Genomic DNA, 19,133 nt, shown 5'->3' on the forward strand with positions numbered 1-19,133 from the left:
CATTGGCTTGGTTTTACTGTAAGCTCTATTTTTATCTCCGGAGAACAGTAACTTTTGTCACCATGGAAGCTGGAGGTAGAGGAGATCATTGCAAGATACTATATTGTACCTCTTCTCACTTTCCTGCTATTTCACAGCTCCTCTAAAATGGCTTTAAAATGACAGTACAAAGGACTATTTCTTGTTTTATGCTGTCTAGGCAAGAGCACCGGACAGTTCTTTTGATGAAGAATCATCTTCAAGATATAGCATCGTTTGAGTAGCTGGCAAACGATAGCAGGGGATTGTTGAAAAATGTAATAAATATTAATATAATATGAGTGAAAGAGGGAAATATTTTACTGTTTAATAAATCATAATACTTGGCACGTCTACTAATGCTTTACATTGTCAAAGCTCTGTACAACCACTAAGTGATTATATAACAAGGATGCAAACAAAACCTTTCTAATTAGGATCTGCTTAATCTCTTTGCTAATTAACTCAGCTAACACCTGGGTCCATCTTTCAAAATACTGAACTGTAAAAAGCAACTTTCTTAAACTCCTCAGCTTATTAAACCTATTTACTATTTTTAACACGTTCAGTTTGTTTTTAAGATTGGGGGAATCAGCAATCTGACTGCATGTCTACAGTGTGGTGTCATACAATTTGCTTTTAATGAGTTTTTTATGTAATGTGTTTCAGTTAACCTTGCAATCTATAAAAATCAACTCCCCAAAGCTAGATCATTATTGAGCTACTGTGTATATGACATAGAAAATACACAGGTGGTGATTAGCTGAACATTTTTTGTCGATGGTGTTTGATACTATGTATGATACAGATGTCTGAGTATTGGGACAGTAGAATGATTTTACAGCATCTTAAATATTTAAATAATCTTATTTTCCTTGCTTTTTCTGGAGAGCTCTAATGCTGTGCAGAGGAAGGGACTTTCACAGGTAATTGAACAACATCATTAAATGACCTGGGGCAGGGCAGGAGCGGAGGACATGGGGCTTGTCATCTTCTTTGCATTTCCTGCAACAGGGCACATTGTTTTTACATTCTTCTCTGAAACATGTGATAGAGATATGAAAGATACATGCTAGAACCAAAGGTTTGATATTAACAAAAGTCTTTGCCCATCCCAGAGGCTGATATCGACAGTGATCCCAAGTGTTATCAAAGTGACACAAAGGCTGGGCACATCACTATCATTGCAGAACTTTGGGCTGTATAAATAGGGGCATTGCCAGCAGATTGAGGGACGTGATCGTTCCCCTCTATTCGGCATTGGTGAGGCCTCATCTGGAGTACCGTGTCCAGTTTTGGGCCCCAGACTGCAAGAAGGATGTGGAAAAATTGGAAAGAGTCCAGCGGAGGGCAACAAAAATGATTAGGGGGCTGGAGCACATGACTTATGAGGAGAGGCTGAGGGAACTGGGATTATTTAGTCTGCAGAAGAGAAGAATGAGGGGGGATTTGATAGCTGCTTTCAACTACCTGAAAGGGAGTTCCAAAAAGGATGGATCTAGACTGTTCTCAGTGGTAGAAGATGACAGAACAAGGAGTAATGGTCTCAAGTTGCAGTGGGGGAGGTTTAGGTTGGATATTAGGAAAAACTTTTTCACCAAGAGGGTGGTGAAGCACTGGAATGGGTTACCTAGGGAGGTGGTGGAATCTCCTTCCTTAGAGATTTTTAAGGTCAGGCTTGACAAAGCCCTGGCTGGGATGATTTAGTTGGGGATTGGTCCTGCTTTGAGCAGGGGGTTGGACTAGATGACCTCCTGAGGTCCCGTCCAACCCTGATATCCTATGATTCTATGAACTATCCAATGGAATTGGTGATTGGGATTGTGGGGATCAGGGTGAACTGGGACAGAGCCTGAAAATCTGCATGTACAGAGAATGAACAGCGAGGGGGCCAAATCCTACCTGCCTTTTTCAAGTGTCTAATCTCATTGGCATTGGTGTAGCTACTCATGTGAGTAAGGTGAGCAGGATTTTGCCCATAGAAGGGAGGTACAGGGAGCAGAACCTAATTTTTTATCTATATTTTAAAATTAAATCAGTAGAAGTTTGGGTCTTTTGCAGATTTAATAGTGAATGTTTGAGGATCTGATTGTCAAAGATGAGCCCATATAAATCTACATGCCCAATTGTGTGGACCTAATTTGTGGTATTCAGGTATCATAATTGTGAGTGCAATGTAAACTTAAATCTAAATAAAACAAATGGGTCGCTTGATTGCTTACATGGCTAGTTAGATGGCTAACTAGCCATGCCTGCTTGCAAATATCAGGCTTGTGCTTTGCAGTCATGGTATATGCGTACACTAATTAGGCCTGCTGGATTGTGCGTGTGTATTTGAGTGTGTACATCATCGACAATTTGACTGTATGAAAACCAAAAAGGAGCTATACAAGGAAGAAAGCATGCAGGAGAAACTGTAATAAGCCAGAAAAGAACTTTTTTCTTTGGGAGATGCTAAACTATAGTGCTAATCCTGTAAATGTTTGCTAATACCAGTAGTTTGGTATTGGCAACATTTTTCTAACTGCCAAATAAATGTCTTAAGCTTAGCATTGGAAACAGAGATAGTAATTCATCACAGTCCCAATTGCCTACGCATGCAATCTTCAGCTCTGAAATAAATTCTTTGCTGTATTATCAACAAGCAGTGACGTGTGCAAGCCAGAAGTTTGCTATTTTCAACAGTGAAGTTATCTAGAGGAGGAAAGTGTATCTGGAGAGATTATATGAGTGGCCAGCATTACCAAAAGGCACACATTTCAAAACTAATGAAGCGTTAAAGCTGTGCAGCTGACAGCACAAATTTCCCTATGGAAAAACAAAGTGAATGTGGTTGGCTGTACATTTGACAGATCTTTGGTCACCTGGCTGTTCACTGCGGTCACGTTTGGCAGGTTGTTTAGTCTTTCTGAGAGAGATCACCTTTCCTTTTTCAGGAGAGAGTGCTTTTAACAACTACGCTCCTGGAACATACCTTGGCTATCTCTTTGACTTACTCAGGCCATCTTGGTGTTTAATGCTAAGTTAAAAACAGTTTTGTTTGCTGCGTCTGAACTTTTAAAAAGATAAACTATAATAAACAGTGCTGCTTTTATTGTAAGGCACCTGTGACTCTTGAGTGAAGTTTGTACTGTATAAACGTGTATTTTGTTTTTGTTGTTTCTGGAGGCGGAAAGTGCATTGGGAATTCAGTTTATTATAGCTCATTTTGCTTTGATTAGGTCATTGCATCTCCTCTACTGCACAGATTGGAGAGAGCGGATATGTCTGTCAAGTCTCTTGCCTGAAGCAGCGCTATCTTATCCTGCATGAGGGACCTTTCCCTCAAGCCTCCCATTATCTCCTGGCAACTTACGCTCTCCCCTTATGTGTTCCTATTTCCCCCTTTGTGATTTCCTCCGACAAAGTCCCTGTTATACTAGGTCTGCAGTTGATGTCATAGAGTAACTGAATGGGTTTGGTCAATTTCACATAATTGAACATGCTGGGTAAGGAGACTGAGGTGTGTGACCAGGAATGTGAAACTTACCAAATCGGGTGACTTTCATTTTGAAATCCATGGGTTGGGGTTGAAGACCCTGTTCTGCAAGATCCTTACAGGAGAGGTTCTGAGAAGAAAGAACAATAGTGAGGGAAAGAGGCAAAGAGGAAAAGGATAGAGGGTAAGGAGGAAGATGGAGGAAGGTGGGGTTGCATACCATGCAGAAAGCAGAAGAGCCATCAGAAAACAGAAAAGAGCACTTGGATGAACAGGGAGGAGGAGGAGGAGGATTAGGGACAATGCTTCAGCACAATGCTTCACTCCTTTGCTGCCAGCAGCGGAAGGATCATCCTTGGTTAGGGCACTAGCCTGAGACTTGGGAGATCCTGGGTTCAGTTCCCGACTATGCCGCAGACTTCCTATATGACTGCAGTCTCTCTGCCTCAGTTCCCCATCTGTGAAATGGGGATAATAGCACTTCTTTCCCTCACAGAGGTGCTATGAGGCAAAACACCTGTGAGGTGCTCAGATTCTACAGTGCTGGGTGGCCACAGAAGTAACTAAGATGGATAGAGGAAGAGCTGTGGAAACTGCCACTTCCCTCCCCTCTCTCAATCGCATTTCAGCTCTGGCTGAACTATGTGGCCAGATCTAGGCACACAGGCATTGATCAGCTCCTATCTCTGCTTAGCACATGCTAGTGCTCAGCTCTGCTTTGGCGGGAAAGAGGTGGTGGGTAAAGAGCACACGAGCAGCAAAGCCGGTTCTAGGGGCGGGCTCTGGAACGAGGTGGGTTGGAGGGAGGAAGTGACGCGGGTAACGAAAGAAGGAGAGAAAACAAGATGGTGAATGTTGGGAGCATTGGGAGTAACCAAAGCCATATCTCCCTCCAGCACCAAGAAAATCATCCTGTGCTGCCTCCCGCTCTGGAACTTGGCAGCTGTGGATGAAATGGGAGGAGAGCCAACATGGTATCCTTCCTGCCCATCAACCTGCAGAATCCCCAGCCGATGAAGGGGTGTGATGGGTGTGTGATGGGCTGCTTGGCTGTCTGTGACACCATGCCTTGGGAACCTCTTAGGTATTACTGTTGCCTTTATCAGCATGAAATCTCAGAGACTCCCCTCTCAGAGAGTGCCTGGTGTGGGCAGGGAGGAAATAAATGGCTTCTGAGGGAGCCATTCTGTCCAAGAGCCTATGGAGGGGCTGGCCCATGGATTTCCCCACAGAGTCTGGAATGCTTGTGCTGATGTGTGGCCCTGCCTTCTTCTCAGATCTACCAACCACTCCTCTCTACTAGAACAACAAGGAGTCTGGTGGCACCTTACTTCTAGGCCTCCGGGTGAGAGTAGGCCATGGCTTGCTCCTGTAATCAGGAGCCCACAGTCCGTCCCACTATTTCACATACAGGTGAACATCTCAAATGGGGCAGCACCAAAGTTCAATGTTTGCCTTTCTGCAGGGATTGCAGTGCTGCAGGGTTTCCTTCAATAAGTGGAAGATCATAGCTGTGTTACTGAAGAACACCTGAGACAATGAGTGAGTGCTTAACCATGTCTGCTCTATCTCTGAATATGAGACCCCCAGAAGAATCTCTTGTTCATGCTTTAGCCCTCTGAAGAGCCTTGAAGTTCTGTTTGGCCATTCTACCTCTGAGCGGGTATTGTAAAACATAGCCCAGGCGTCCCTTGAGAGTAAAATATAGGTGGGGTTGTTTTTTGGGTTTTTTTACATTGACTCATCCTTAAAAGAATCACTGGGTTTAAATTACAGAGGGCAAAGTTTGCTAATTCAAGCTAGTTTTGTGATGGCTCATCATAATTTATGTGGTTGTAAACCTCCTCCAGAAGCTTTGCCTATTTCTAGTAGTTACTGCAGCAATTTCCCCAAAGCGCAGTTACAGAGTATTATCATGTGAGTTTCTATCTGCCTTCAAAGGTCAAAACGATGACAATTCTTTTGGCACTAAACATATACAGCGCGATGCCTTGCATCTGTAAATTGGAAACAGTGAAAACATAATCATTTACTGTAGTCATGATTCAGCCTTGTTACGGTTCGTGGGAAGCTTTCATTTCAGTAACATTCCCCTAGTTTAGTTTTACAAGCTGGAGAGACATTTATTGCAGAAAGTGGGTCAGGTGTTCTCATCTGATACACCTTTCCTTGTAAAAGAGCCCTTCCTAATGAGCTGTGAGTGAACTGTGCTGAAACAGGACCTTCTGAAGGCTGCAGCTCTGCTTCCTACACATCAGGTTTGCTTTTTCTCAGGTTCAGATCTCTTGTTTGGGAGTGTGGTGTGGTCTGCTTCCAGTGCTAAGATAAGTTGTTGTTGCTAAAAGCCAGCAAATAATTCATTCCAGAGTATTCTTTTATTGTTCAAGTGACGTTAGTCAGTTCATTTTCGGCATACTGGAGTCAGCCACGTGGGTGCTGTGGGCGTGACCCAGGCAGGGTTATCTAGCAAATGTGTTAAGCAATGGCAAAACCTGTACACCAGTTGAGCAGTGTATGATGCCTTAATTGGAAGCTTGTCTGGCAGATTTCCAGGCGAGCAGTCCCAAGGGTCTGTAGGATTTAGTTTTAATCCCTATGAAAATATATGTAATAGAGCAGCTCCCAGGAAAAATCATTACCAGCCATGGAGATTAAATCATACTTTACACAGCAACAAATAATAGCAGGCTTGCAATGGAATATGAATGAGGAGGATTTATGTCTGCAGGAATGCACTGGACTGTATGTTTAATGATGAATAAAGTATAGCTCTCTGAGGGCTCTACTGTCTCGTACGACAGTTCGTCCTATGTACAGAAGTTTCTTCCTTCTGCTTCTCCCATCAGCAATGGGAGGTGTGGGAGGGACATGATTCCTTCCTGCCCTCCCTGGGCTTCTCCTCCTGGGGCAGTAGGAGGCTTTGACCTCTATACAGCCAGTGGAGGCCTCATGCCTAACTCTCCCTGGCCAATTTGCACATGTCTAAACTGCATTGTAAATGCGGGTCTGTGGGACCTTCACTTGTGGACTCCATGTTTCCAAGTCTTCAAACTACATTTTAAACCTAGGTTTACAGTTGCTGGATCTGGGTCTGACAACCATGCTACTGCATCCATACTGCACTACACAGACTCTGTGCTTCGGGACTGCGGCTGGAGCTGAGTCCACACTGCAAAAGGACAGAGCTTGGACTTGAGTCGCAGCAGGACTCGTGCTAGGACCCAGGTCCTGAGTGCTTGCTGACCTGAGTCAGAAAGATTTGTGTGATGGGGTAGGGAATTTTGAGCTCAAACCTGGGTCTGAACCCAGATTTACAATGCAATATAGACATACCCTTTGAGCCCCTTGGAAGTACACGGCCAGTGAGTGAGAATGGGCAGGGCCCTTTGCAGTTCCTTTAAACAAGAGCAGTGTGAACTGACAGATAGCTCTAGTTGCTGCTGTTAAAATGTGTCTTATGCATAGCACCCAAAATTGTGACAGGCACATGGACAGCCATCTGTTCACAGAGACATATGGGCTAGGTGGCTGGAGGGCTGGTCTGCAAATCTTGTCCCTTGAAGGAGGTGGCATGTAGGCTGGCATTATAGCTCGCCTCCTTTCCTAGCAGTTTCTTGAACACAATACAGAGATCCTGCTCTGCTTCTTGATCTAGGGGAGGGAGCTGTCTACGTGGTTTTCACTTCCACTCATTCCTCCTCCCCGTACTGTGCCCCAGGGCAGGATTGAGCCCGTTCTCACTTGTGGACACTTGACTGTATTGCAAAACCTGAAACTACCGTGTAGTTTGGCACCGCTCCACTTGATTGGCACCTACCCAGGGAGACTCAGAACTGGAACACCAGGAGTGCTGCAGGTCAGGATTGAAGTGCAGTGGTAGAGCTGTGTGAGTGACTTGCACCACCAGTAGCTTTCCTGCAGTATGCCTGGCTAGTCCCTCACAAGCACAGAATTCTCCCAGGAAAGGATACATTACAGGACTAAACTCTGCCCCAGTGAAATGTTTCGAAGGCATGGCACTTTCTAAAAATGGCCAAACACGTTATGTGTATGATGGTGCCTATTGTGAACAACTGATGATGGCCCTCTGAAAAAGCTGGAGCAGAATTGCAACCATTCTGTTTGGGTGTTCTTAGGAGGTGTGTCTTGTAATGACAGGACTGGAGTGTGGGCGACGGGGGCTGTCTTAGTCAGGTTTCACTGCTATTTGCGGGCATCCAACTCTGTGGTAACGGGTACTTTACAAAATAAGATACGCCTGGTTCCTCTTCAGGGAAGGCCTACCCTTTTACCTCCATTTAAGCTGACTTCTTGTCGGGATGAGGTGCCAGTGGGTTTTCTAGGAGAGCTGTTTTGAGTGTCTTTTCTATCTGGCTTAAGCAGGTGCCTGCTTGGTGAGATTTGAGCTCAGCCTGATTACCCTGTGAAGTCCGTTCTGTAAGCGCGGACCCTCCTCCAAGCCTCGCCTGCCCCCAACCATTGCAAGTTCAAAAGTGGGTTCATTCACCTAAAGCATTGCTACTATAGCAGACCTGATAGAGAACAGAGCGAGAAAGAGATGAGCCTAGGTGAGATAAAGGGCAAAGCCCTCTATCTGGACCAGGAATTTGGTTGCTTTACAACATAGAGTCATGAATTCATGTTGGTTAGCCACATTTAGAGGGCTGCGTGCTGCTGTAGCTGCAGCTTCTGAGTGTTCTTTAGGGTCAGTGCCAGATAGAGCAGTCTAGACATGAGATGCATGAATCACTAGCACTAGGCCTGAATCAGAGATAAGGGGTGTAGTAGGATGAAAGGGAAAGAAGGCATTGCTGGACACTGCTGTAAGGGCAAGGAAGGATAGCGAGGAATCTTGTAAGGAATTGACCCCACTGCTTTGATTATTAGGGGGAGAGAAGCCTTCTTGTGAGAGGCAATGTCATGGTTTCTGCCAGCATCAGTCTCTATAAAACACTCCAATTTTAATCTTTTCCAACCAGGCCATGAATTGAATTGGTGACAGCAATGTAAAATGTACTGATGACTGAGCAATTTAAATCAATCATGTACTGGCATTTGGTTTGATTGCCTTGTTGTGCTGCTGACAGACCTTACCTGTGTTAAGCATGATTGAATTGGCCATCTTGAGTGAAGTCCTGCCTTTAACAGGAGGAGCTGTTCTGGGGTTGTCCAGAGGGGGTTTCATTCATATGCCGCACACCAGAGCCCTTAGGCAGCCATGTCGCACACTGGGGTGTTCTCTTCTTCTTGGTAAGGGAGGCAACACGTGTCCTCAGTTACCATATGCTGCAGACAGCATCCTGTGTGCTAGTCACCTGCAGGCAGATTTTTAAAGGTATATAGCAACAGAGGGTCCTGTGGCACCTTTAAGACTAACAGAAGTATTGGGAGCATAAGCGTTCATGGGTAAGAACCTCACTTCTTCAGATGCAAGTGAATCTGAAGAAGTGAGGTTCTTACCCATGAGAGCTTATGCTCCCAATACTTCTGTTAGTCTTAAAGGTGCCACAGGACCCTCTGTTGCTTTTTACAGATTCAGACTAACACGGCTACCCCTCTGATACTTAAAGGTATCTAGGTGCCAAACAATGCAGATAGGCCCCTAGTGAGATATCAAAAGGGCACTCCAGCATAGTGAGGAATCTTGTCAAAATTCCACTTGGCATCTATTTACATCTTTAGGAGCCTACGTATCATTGAAAATCTGCCTCTGGAGTATAGCCACACCTCCTTGTTGGCAGACCACACCCTTTTGTGGGTGTGAATGGGTATGATAACTGCTCCCCTTCCATAAAGCTCTCTGAAGATTAGTTTGTAAACCTGTCATGCTTTGCTAGTTGGTAGGGGTAAAGTTTCATGCCTACCCTCTAAATGTCAGTATTTCTTGACTTTCTAAAGCTTTCTAGAGCTAAAGGGATACTGGGTAAAATTTTCAAAAGGCATCTAGATCCCTTGGAAGTAGAGCTGGGTAAATAATGGATTTTTCGGTTTGTTGGCAATTCTGAAAAATAATTTTAAAAAATTGTTTCAGGTCAAACCAAAAAGATTTATTGGTAAATGGAAATTTGGGGGGAAAAAAAGGGTTGAAAGAAACATTTTGTTTCAACAAAATCAAAATGCTTAGTTTCAGCTTCAACCATTTAAATTTTTATTTATTTATTAGTATAATTATAGGAAATTGTGAAACGGAAAGTCATGTTTTGAACCGAAAACTCAAAATGCTTTGAAAATGTTGAAACAAAATATTTTGATCTTTTTGACCAAACAATTTGGCAAAACCAGTATGAATTTGTGAAATGCTTTGGCGTTGCCAAATCTGCATTTTTCACCAAAAGGAGTTTTGTTTTAAGAATTTCATCCAGCGCTACTTGGGAAAACTATATTTTCACAAGTGGCTAGGTTACTTAGAAGCCGAAGTGCCATTGACTTTCAATTAAATTTAGTGTTCTGCATCCCTAAGTCCCTAAGTCACTTTTGAAAATTAGACGTAGCATCTTAAGTCACATACTTTTGAAATTTTTAGTCATCATCAACTTGAATCCTAGTTAGTTAAACAAAAACAAACCACAATGTAGTTCCCAGTGCTACACGTGCCCCTGAATCTCCTGCCAACCTTGTTTCACAACCATATTTTTTTTTATTGTTTAAACATTGTTCTCTTCCCCGTTGCTGTGGTGAAAGACCCATACAAACATCAGGGGTAACTGGCTGACTCTATTCGGGGGGGAAATATAGTCTATATGTAAATATCAAACCAAGCGGACAAGAGATTTCCAACTGGACAGGTCGTGACCTCCTTGCAATCACTTGCTGCCCGTCTAGTGTTGCTAAATGGGAGTTAGGCTCAAGCTGGATCCCATCTAGATTCTCTGGGAATTTCTGGTATGGAAAAGGTAGAGCATCGCTGAACTAGATGCAAAGTGCTGTGAAATGTACAAAGGAGACAAGCTAAAAAAACAGAGCTATTTTTTTCCCCTCTAGTGCTTTGCAATTATAGTGATCTTAGGGGTGTGGAGTGCGGGAGGGGGCTCAGGGCAGGGGTGCAGGAGGGGTGCGGGATGAGGCAGGGGGCTAAGGGCAGAGGGTTGGGGGCTCAGGGCAGGGGGTTGGGGTGCAGGCAGGGCCGGCTCCAGGCACCAGCTTGCCAAGCAGGTGCTTGGGGTGGCCACTCCGGAGAGGGGCGGCACGTCCAACTATTCGGCGGCAATTCAGCGGACGGTCCCACACTCCCGCTCGGAGCGAAGGACCTCCCGCCAAATTGCCGCCGCAGATTGTGATCGCGGCTTTTTTTTTTTTTTTTGCGCCGCTTGGGGCGGCAAAAACCCTGGAGCCGGCCCTGGGTGCAGGAGGGGTGCGGGGTGAGGCAGGGGGCTCAGGGCAGGGGGTTGGGGTGCAGGAGGGGTGTGGGGTGAGGCAGGGGGCTCAGGGCAGAGGGTTGGGGTACAGGAGGGGTGCGGGGTGAGGCAGGGGGCTCAGGGCAGGGGGTTGGGGTGCAGGAGGGGTGTGAGGTGAGTCAGGGGGCTCAGGGCAGGGGGTTGGGGTGCAGGAGGGGTGTGAGGTGAGTCAGGGGGCTCAGGGCAGGGGGTTGGGGTGCAGGAGGGGTGTGGGGTGAGGCAGGGGGCTCAGGGCAGGGGGTTGGGGTGCAGGAGGTGTGTGGGGTGAGGCAGGGGGCTCAGGGCAGGGGGTTGGGGTGCAGGAGGGGTGTGGGGTGAGTCAGGGGGCTCAGGGCAGGGGGTTGGGGTGCAGGAGGGGTGTGAGGTGAGGCAGGGGGCTCAGGGCAGGGGGTTGGGGTGCAGGAGGGGTGTGGGGTGAGTCAGGGGGCTCAGGGCAGGGGGTTGGGGTGCAGGAGGGGTGTGAGGTGAGGCAGGGGGCTCAGGGCAGGGGGTTGGGGTGCAGGAGGCGTGTGGGGTGAGGCAGGGGGCTCAGGGCAGGGGGTTGGGGTGCAGGAGGGGTTCAGGATGTGTGCTGCAGCCTGGCGCCGCTAACCTGGAGCGGCTTCATGGTGGCAGCAGCATGCACCGGGGCCAGGGCAGGCTCCCTGCCTGCCCTGGCCCTGCGCTGCTCTGGCACCACGTCCCTACAGCCCCTGAAGGAGAGGGGGCAGAGGGCTCCGTGCATTGACCTTGCCTGCGGGTACCTCCCCTGAAGCTCCCATTGGCCGTTGTTCCCCATTCCCGGCTAATGGGAGCTGCAGGGGACAGTGCCTGCAGGCCAGGGCAGTGCGTGGAGCCCTCTGCCCCCCCGGGCAGCAGGGACATGGTGCTGGCTTCTTCCAGAAGCAGCGGGGGGCCCGCAGCGCCACGGGGGTGGCAATCCCGTGGGCTGGATCCAAAGCCCTGACAAGCTGGTTCCGGCCCACGGGTCATAGTTTTCCCACCCCTGTCTTAGCTGTTACCTGTAGCAATAGCAGGTAAAACACTTTCAGACAGAAGAATGGTTTCAGGGCCATTTTCAATTTTGCAACCTTAATGTTCTCTAAACATACCATAATATTTTATATGAAATTCTCCTCTAGCTGTTGAGGGAAGAGTCAGACTGTAAAAGAACAAGTAGCGTAAATTAAACAGCGGTAGAGTTACTCCTAGAAGTCAGAAGAATTGAAATAAAAGAATCGGATCATACAGCACTCTTTCATGAGTATTCAATCCATAAGGATTTTCTTGACAGAAGAACTGTGGGTGTGTACTCTTTTGTTTTGCTTGTGTTCCGTAATGGTGGCAGCTTTAAAAATATTCAGGCAGATAGTTTGTAGCAAAAACATATGTGCCTCTAATGCAAACAGATGTACACTATAAAACAGCCTCTATGGGAAGTGTTAGTGGAATTCTTGTGAAGTTATATCTAAAGCAGGGTTATATATACTTTAGTTCTGTTATTATTGGGTTGATTAATTTAAATGGATTTATGGTCTTTAGGGAGAGGGGCAGAGATTAGGAGAGGAAAAAGTGAAGAAATGGTATTTTGCTGTTACTGTACAATGTTATCTAAAATGACTGAAAATGACTCAGTCGTAGATTTAAAAAGCTGCCCAAGTGTATATGAGGGAACCCCTAGGCAGTGCTTCTGCCTACTTACAGATTCTACAACTGAGCACATGAAATATCCGTCCTCTAATGATGTGGGGGCGGTGCTCACATTTTCCCGGTATACCCAGATCATCTCTATTTCTCAGTAAGCAAGGGTTTTAATTACCCATCTCGACCACAAAAGACCTAGTGTGTTATATTAGGTAACATATATAAACAAATCCTGTGGTATCCCATTAGACCATTTAGCCATGGATCTTTAATTTACAAGTTTAGTTGCAGATCACTTCATTAAATCAAATAGTAAATTGAATGATTAAAACCTCGATCCTGCAGGGAGGATCTGTGTGGGTGGACCCTCTGCAGAGCCCCACCAATAAGTAGGGCCCTGCATGAGTGCAAAGGTAATTCCATATAGAGCTTATAGCTGCTTTGGGGCCTTACAGTGGAATGTACATGACTAGGGCCCTACCGAATTTCACGGTCATAGGAATTTAAAAATAATAAATTTCATGATTTCAGCTATTTAAATCTGAAATTTCACAGTGCTGTAATTATAGGGGTCCTGATGCAAAAAGGAGTGCGGGGGAGGGGGAGGATCGCAAGATTATTGTAGTGGGTGTTGCAGTACTGCTAACCTTACCTCTGCACTGCTGCTGGTGGCGGCGCTGCCTTCAGAGCTGGGCAGCTGGAGAGCGATGGCTGCTGGCCTGGAGCCCAGCTCTGAAGGCAGAGCCACCGCTAGCAGCAGCGCAGAAGTAAGGATGGCATGGGATGGTATTGCCACCTTTACTGCTGCACTGCTGCCTGCAGAGCTGGGCCCTCAGTCAGCAGCCGCCACTCTCCAGCCACCCAGCTCTGAAGGCAGCAATGCAGGAGTAAGGGGGCATGGTATGGTATTGCCACCCTTACTTCTGTGCTGCTGCTGGCAGGGCGCTTCCTTCAGAGCTGGACACCCAGCCAACAGCTGCTGCTTTTCGGCCGCCCAGCTCTGAAGGCAATGCAGACGTAAGGGTGGCAATACCGTGACCCCCCTAAAATCTTGCGAGCCCCCTCCCCGCAACTCCCTTTTCACTCCGGGCCTCCAATTTGAGAAACGCTGGTCTCCCCGGTGAAATCTGTATAGGACTGGGTAAACGCACACAAAAGACCAGATTTCACGGGGGCAGACCAGATTTCACAGTCCGTGATGCGTTTTCCAGGGCCATGAATTTGGTAGGGTCCTATTCATGACACATTGACAGGCTTCTGCTTTGTATGCGTATTAGATATGCATTTCAGTTTGCAAACCAGTATTGTCATGTTGTTTCCTTTAAAACCATGTTCTGAAGTGTCCCTAGCCTCTGTTTGCCAGAAGCTGGGAATGGGCAACACAGGATGGATCACTTGATGATTACCTGTTTTGTTCATTCCTTCTGAGGCACCTGGCATCAGCCACTGTCAGAAGACGGGCTACTGTCCTAGATGGACCATTGGTCTGACCCAGTGTAGTCGTTCTTATATAATAATGAGCTAATTTTTTCTGCAACAAAGTACTCTAGTTCCCCAATGTATAGGGTTGGGATTGGGAGGAGAGGTGGGGTCCCACAGAGCAGGATTTAAGAAGCAAGCTACAATATGAAAAAAAATTGGAGAGCTCCTAAGGAAATGCTGACCTTTCATTTAAATCAAGGTATTTCCCTGCACAGATATTGGTCTTGTTAAATGTCAGAACTGGAGAAAAAAGTGACACCTTTGTATGTCTGGAGAGGCTTAAACATCTGAAAATGACTAATCAGCAAAGAGTCCTGTGGCACCTTATAGACTAACAGACGTATTGGACCAATACGTCTGTTAGTCTATAAGGTGCCACAGGACTCTTTGCTGCTTTTACAGATCCAGACTAACACGGCTACCCCTCTGATACTTGAAAATGACTAATGAGTTTGACAGTAGGAAATAAAGTTCCGGTCCAATAGGAGGGAACAGTGCAGTATAGTAGCATTGCAAGTTAATCACACTGTTGTCATGCAATAACACAGTGTATTTAATGTTTATAAAGAGACTTGAAGTTCTTTTGATAGAAGATGCTAGACACTGTAAAATGTGAAGAATCCTATTGCATTTAATGGCCACACCACAACCCAAATCAGGTTCCTCAACGTCTGCACATTTTTCTCATGTCTTCAGTCCAAGTGCCATGGATCTGATGGGATCCAGCCCGAACCCCCCACCTACTCACAGCCTGGGGAAGTCCCCACTTGATGAAGAGCCAGCATATCTGTCTTCTTTATCTTCTTCCTTGCAGTGCTTTGTGCAGGGACCAAGTAGGGGGCAGGGCATCCACTGCTAGCTGATGCGAGGGTAACCCACTAATATTTGAGTATTTTAGGAAATAGTGTCAGTATTATTTATTTAAAAGAGGAAATAGAGGGTATTTAGTAACCCAGTAGTGAGTGTGTGTATTTTCTCTCACTTTTAAACAAGTGAACAAAGAAAGAAAAGTAAAAACAATCAAAACCCCAAAATATTTTTAATATAACCAATATAAGCACTTCTGGGTTTTTTTTTTTTTCATTTCAAATGTTATCCTTGAAAAGCCTGAAAAAATCCAGCAAATTTTTGAACAGAACAACAATTTTTTCATTTCTTTTTAATTTTTTTGTGAAAATTAAAATGGAATTTTGGACCAATCCTGCTGCTGATGTTTAAGCGGTATTAAAATAAGATAGTAATAGGTTATACATATTCTTCCGTGTTGCTGATGTCACAAGTGACATCACTTCTCATTGAGATGGCTCTCATTGCCTGAAGGCTCTGTGATGCCATTTTTTAAATGTAAATTCTTTTCCTGTTCTGAAAAACAGCTCTATACAAATGGCATCTTGTGGTTCCAGGTTTGCTGCTTCTCAATGAAAGACGTTCAGTTTCTGAGCAAAAAAAAAGACTAATTTTATATGGCTACAACGCCACATGATTTTTGAATTCAAAATGTCCTTTTTCTGCTTCACATACCCCAGTGCATTTCTCCCCCCTAAAATAGTAATAACCCAAATGAACAAAACTGGAACGGACAAACTGTGTGTGCTCAAGCATCCTGATCATGCTTATTGTGCTTACATCTCTTTCCCCAGCTCTTTACCTCTTCATTGTGTTTTTGGATTGTAAGCTCTTTAGAACAGGGACTGTCTCTTCCTATATGTGTGTAAAACATATAGCAGACTTGGGCCATGATGGCAGCCTTAATTCTGGCATCTCCCTTTCCAGTGCTTGACTTGGCAACATTAAAAATGTTCCTTTAACATACTTTTTGTGCGCAATTGCCTAGGTTTTTAAGAAAGCAATTTGAAAAAGCAAATTCCATCATGTGGCATTACAATGACACCAATATGGCTCCTTAGAGGGGTTGGAACCTTTAGATCCATGACCATAGATCTCTGCCATGTGAGCTAACTGAGTAACTGTTAGCAGTAGTAAGTTGTCATTCTCTGTGTAGTCCAGCAGTGGAGAGAGGTGGAATGCTTTGCCAGTTGGTTTCACAGATATTTGCTGAGGAATGGCTGGACTCTTGGGTTCTATTCCAAGCTCTGGAAAGCAGGGCCGACCAGAGGGGGGCAAGTGGGGCAATTTGCCCCAGACCCTGGGCTCCACAGGGGCCCCCTCGAGAATATAGTATTCTATAGTATTACAACTTTTTTTTATGGAAGGGGCCCCCGAAATTGCTTTGCCCCAGGCTCCCTGAATCCTCTGGGCGGCCCTGCTGGAAAGGAGTGTGCTCTAGTGGGCACAAGCTCTTCTGCCTCTTCCCCCCCAAGTGTGACCTCTTCTGCAGTCTCTCATCCTACCTACCTCTTTTCCATCCCTATCTGCTCATTCTCCTCATCTAACCAAACCCAGCTCCCTCTCCCTAGACTTCTCATCCACATCCCAGTCTTCTTCCCCACCCTCCCGCCCCCAGCTCTTCATACATCACTCTCCACAACCCTGGCCTCCAGTCCTCCCTCCACGTATGTTCCTCATCTCCACTGGCTCTCAATCACAATCTCCTTCCACTGGCACAGTGTCCAATCTCGATATCCCACCCTGGTTCCTTGCCCCAATCTCTTTGCCCAGCCAGTTCTTCCCATCCAAATTCCCGGTCCCATCTTTCCTCTCCCCAGCTCTGCCAACTTCCAGTCACAGGGTCCACCCCCCCAGGCTCCTTGTCCCAATCTAGTCCCTCTGCTTCTCCAGGTTTGGCTCTGCATTCGAATCCGTCAGCTTCTTCCTCCACGTTATATGGGCCTAGCAGGGTCATTGAGTGCACAGAACGGACAGGCTTCCTCCTTCCAGTTCTAGGGCCCAGACTCAGAACAGCTCATAGCAGCCCAGAGCTGCAATTGCAGGGAAAGGATTGTTCAGCCTTGGGCTGGAGCGTGATCATTGTGGATAGAATCTTGGGAAATTTAACTGCTAACATCTAAGAAGTCTCTACAGAATATGTCTGACTTGCATTTTTTTCAAGGGCCTATAACCTGGCCAAATTTGGGCAGATTTTCACAGATACTGGAAAAGACTCATCCCTGACACAAAGGTCGCCTCCCTCCCCTGCTGAATTTCAAGTTCCTGGTGCAAAGCATGGGGGCGCTTGAGCTTTTCTAGGAAAAGGTGGGCAGAATTTTTAATGTGGGCAAAACAGTGAATTTCCCCCCTAACTTTGTTCTTGAAAATGGCTGAATCATTTTGCGTGCAGTTTTCCAACTAAAAATTCAGCCTGAGGCAGACAGCTGGCATGGACAGTTTCAGCTCACATGGTTAACATTTGGCAAAGTTATAAGCCATGGAAAATGGGGTCTCATAATGGGAAGTGTGAGGCAACCCTAATAATAAGCAGTGCTACCAGCCCTGCCTATACTTCATGCATGTGTGTGTGTATAATACAGATAAAATAACTGCATTTTAAAACTTGAATTTCAGTGCTTTCACAAGATGCATTGTGATCATTGAGTACAGCAGAAACATACCAAGTATTACAAGCAAATCATTTAACAAATTCAGTTAAATGGGTATAGAATTCAAATCAAGCCGGTTCACTTGCTGATCATTTCATAGAAATCTGCTATACAATTTGCTTCATTGACTAAAAGGTAGAAAGATCAGTCCTGATCCAGTAAAAGCACTTAGGCCCTGATTCAGGAAAGCACTTAGGCACATTTTTATATCCATCCCCATTCAAAAAAGCACTTAACCACATACTCAATAGATTTCCTGAATGGGATGCTTTCCTGAATTAGGGCCTTAATCATGTGCTTCAGTTTAAGCACATGAATAGTTCCACTGACCTCAATTTTGCTTAAAGTGAAGCATGTCCTGGATTGATGCCATAATGAAGGAAACACTTTGGTGTGTGGGTGGGATCAGCCAAGTGAATTAGGTGAATACTATCAATTGAAAGTCAATGGAACTTGTACTGCTAACTCATGTAAGTGCTTCTAAAAATCCCACCATCCGTTTCTATATACATACAACACTCAGACATTTTTTTCATGGAATGTTAGAATGACGTGGGAATAAATTTTCACTCCTTTATATATTAAAGATATTATCACAGATTTCCCACTGTTTTCGCCCCTGAATAATAATAATATATTTTTGTCCATAGATTTCTAAGGCGTTTACAAAGGTAGGTAGGTACTACTAGCACTGTTTTTATAGAAGGGAAAATTGAGGTATAGAGAAAGTAATTGACATTCCCAAGGCCATTCAAGTAGGTCAGTAGCAGGGTTGGGATTAGAACTGAGATCTCCTGAGTCAGAGGTCACCAGTACCCTAGCCACTTGACCACTAGACATCCCCTTTTTACTGAAGCATAGATAGCAATTGTGATGCTGTTATTTCCAGCTTCCCTCTAGTTACTACTATGACTCTCATTAATGTAGACATTTTCCACTTGAACATACAGTCCACCTTTGCCAAAGGAATTGCAGTGTTCTGTTCAATCAGACATGAACTTTCCATATTAGCACTTAAACTTAAGGGAAGCTGAAAATGAAGAAAAGAAGCACAGAAAAAGCTTTTGGTTCTGGCATGAGTATTGTGTATGAAATTATTGAAAGTGCTAAAGGGTCTGATTCCTAAATAATGAAACGGGGGTGAAGATAGGTCATGCACGAAAGAACACACAATCAAATGGCCTAGAAGAAGATGAGGAAGAAGAATGTAGCAGGGGAGCTAGTGATTAGGAAACCATTTCTCTCTTCTGCACACTCTGCGAGGCACAGTGCTCGCAGGGAAAAACCTGGCCAGGCTTCCATCCCACGCACTACATCCTTGTCGGATTGTGGTCTGTTAGGGGGTGTGTGTGAGTGGGGGGAGGTGTCAAGCCCTGGAGCTAGCTAGAGCATATGCTGCAGCATGCTGATCTTGATTAAAAGTGAAATGAAGATTGCCTGGCAGCATGTGATGGGACCTTGTGGGGGCTCATGCGGCTGGTGCCGCTTAGCTCCTCATCCCCTGTGGCTCTCTAAGGTAAGGGCAAGCGTGCTCTCTCCATCGTCACCACAGAAGGCAGTGGGCACGTCGAGATTACTCAGCTGTCTCCTCTTGGAAGATGAGCAGCTGTGTTTAGCCTTAGATTGGATTTTATGATGCAG

At 45.5% G+C, this 19,133-nt stretch overlaps 1 protein-coding gene across 2 annotated transcripts in view; it reads left to right on the forward strand.

The window, feature by feature from the left end:
* The window catches only part of KCNH5 (potassium voltage-gated channel subfamily H member 5), a 223,105-nt gene that overhangs the window by 74,379 nt on the left and 129,593 nt on the right, over window positions 1-19,133 (forward strand). The gene's annotated exons all lie outside the window — the stretch shown is intronic.

Source organism: Chrysemys picta, chromosome 4 (assembly GCF_011386835.1).
Source record: "Chrysemys picta bellii isolate R12L10 chromosome 4, ASM1138683v2, whole genome shotgun sequence".
Taxonomy (NCBI): Eukaryota; Metazoa; Chordata; order Testudines; family Emydidae; genus Chrysemys; species Chrysemys picta.